The following is a 2,334-nucleotide window of genomic DNA, read 5'->3' on the forward strand; positions in this document are numbered from 1 at the left end:
CACATACACACACTCACACACTCCTCATACCATATCCAGGAGACAAAATATTCACAGCACATAAATAGTCATGCAAAACCCTGAGAAGAGAAAGCAGATGCAGCCCTCAACCATCACAAGCCTCCTGCGACGCAACCTGGAAATACAGCCAGAGTTGTTCCAAGTCAGAAACCAAAAATCCAAAACAAACACGCAACTGTTTGACACTAAAATAAACAATAAAAACAAGCAAAAAATTATAGTGATTGTTTGATTCTTTCATTCTGCTTGCAGTATTCCTGGCAGGATAGAGGATAAAACACCAGGGTCTTGACGCTTCCCAGGGAAACCTTACATGAGGAAGTGCTGTTTTACGGCTACATTCCTGCTCTACATTAATGGAGGCGTCGGGCTGCTATCCCTTTGAGAGAGGCTTGAACCTCTCTATTAAAGTGGCTGACCTGTGGTCGGCGGTTCAAACAGCCGGTATGCACATTAACGTCACATGCCCAGCGTTAGCGTCTGAAGAAGGAGGAAAAGAGAATAAATAAGAGGAGGTGGAGTGATCTCCCTTTCAGCAGCCGTCCCCAACAGGAGGCCCACGCTATATTTTATTCACTAATGTCAGGTGGGTTCAGGCACACTCAGGGTCGTCCGCAGTCCGGCCTGCTCCTCTGTTTTCATCAAGGTCAGCTGGATGAAAAATAGAGCTATCCCCCTGTTAGATCGACTACAAACTGAAGCTGCTGAGGCAAAATGCAAAGAGAGGAAGATTTAAGAGGGGGAAAGGAGAAGAAAAGACAGTGAAAGAAAGGAAATATACAGAAAAGAAAGAAAAGGGAAGTAGGGGCAGCGGAGGAAAGGAAAGGACCGTGAAGGGAAGGAAGGGAGAAGACAGGACAGTGAAAGAAATGAGGGGAAAGGAGAGGAAAAGACAACCAGAAATGAAAGGAGAGGGAAAAAAAAGGATGGTATAAATGTAAGGGACAGGAAAGGAGAAACTCAAGTGTGGGAAAAAAGAAAAACAAGGACAAAAAGAGACAAAACGGAAAAAGAAGAAATGTTAGGAAAGGAGCAATGAAGATGAGACAATCAATAACAAGAAAAAAGAGAAGAGCAGGGGAAAGACGAGGTGATGGAGGAGAGGAAAGAGGAAGAAGAAAGTGAGCGAAAAAAAAGAGACTAGGGTCTCAGGGGGGCCGGGTCACAGAGGCCCAGGGGTGATGTCAGCCTATTAAACTGATTTCACAGGTTCCCTTAACGAAGCCTCTGGCATGTTAAAGGGCAGGAAGCATCCTATTTCACCCTTTTCTTCCCCTCCCCTTTAAAGCGGAGCGAGTGCGGGACTTATCGACAGCTCCTGACAAACAGGCGTGAAGGAGGGCAGCTGCTGGGGCGCTCCTCTCAGGACCCAAAACACAAGGTGGTATTCAGCGCAGACCTGCCGATCTTCAAAAACCCCAGCCCGAGCTCATCTCAACGCTCTGCGCTGGCCTGACGCGAGAAACCTGATCTTGACTGTAGAGCCAGCGGGTTTGGACTGATGAAGGGTTACTCTAGGCTAGATACCGCGGCTGTTGATATTTTCTGGAAGGAAAGCTTGCCAGCGAAAGAGATTTTGCAACCAAAAAATGTAACAACTATTAGCTCAGCAGATTTGCTCAAAGAGTCTGAAACCGGTTACACACTGGAGATGGTAGACAATATAGTCTGTCTGCTCTGCAGTGAGTTTCAGTTTTGTGTTGACATAAATAATTTGAAAAACAAGTTCGTTTTTATGAGTAGCCTATTTTATAACTTAAAAACTAGTTTATGCCAGATTATTAAGTAAGTGTTAATAAAAATACCTTTGATTTAAAGAGGAGTAGCTAATTCCCCTAATTCAATGTCTGCTGAACATAATTGCATTAGAAAATTGTTACAACTCAAAAAGATTGATGCAAAGAAGAGAAACTAAAAAAGTTAAAATTTAGTTTCATGCTCAATACTGTTTGTCAGGAAATGTCATTATGTTTTTTTTAGTAAAACAAACTTGAAGGCGTTAAGTGTTTCTCATTGCGTATTAGCATTGATTTGTTACAGTATTTGTTATTTTGCCAAAAGATGCTTGAAAAACGTACTTTACGGAGTCGCCTGTCGTGAAAAAATGCAAACTTTCCATTTGGAAACTTTGAAAAGGACCTCAATTAAAATGGTCCTGAGATTGATCAAGTCATAGTTTCAAACCTGTGTGGTTATTAGATATATAGCTCTGAAAAAATAGGGAGAACAAAGAATGAAGTTTAATTCTGGAAATGGAACAACAAACAAACAAAAAACATGAGATTTTGGCTCAACAACAAAAAAATTACAGTT

This window comes from Morone saxatilis, unplaced genomic scaffold (assembly GCF_004916995.1).
Source record: "Morone saxatilis isolate NCDOM2014 unplaced genomic scaffold, NCSU_SB_2.0 Contig16, whole genome shotgun sequence".
NCBI classification, from domain to species: domain Eukaryota; kingdom Metazoa; phylum Chordata; class Actinopteri; family Moronidae; genus Morone; species Morone saxatilis.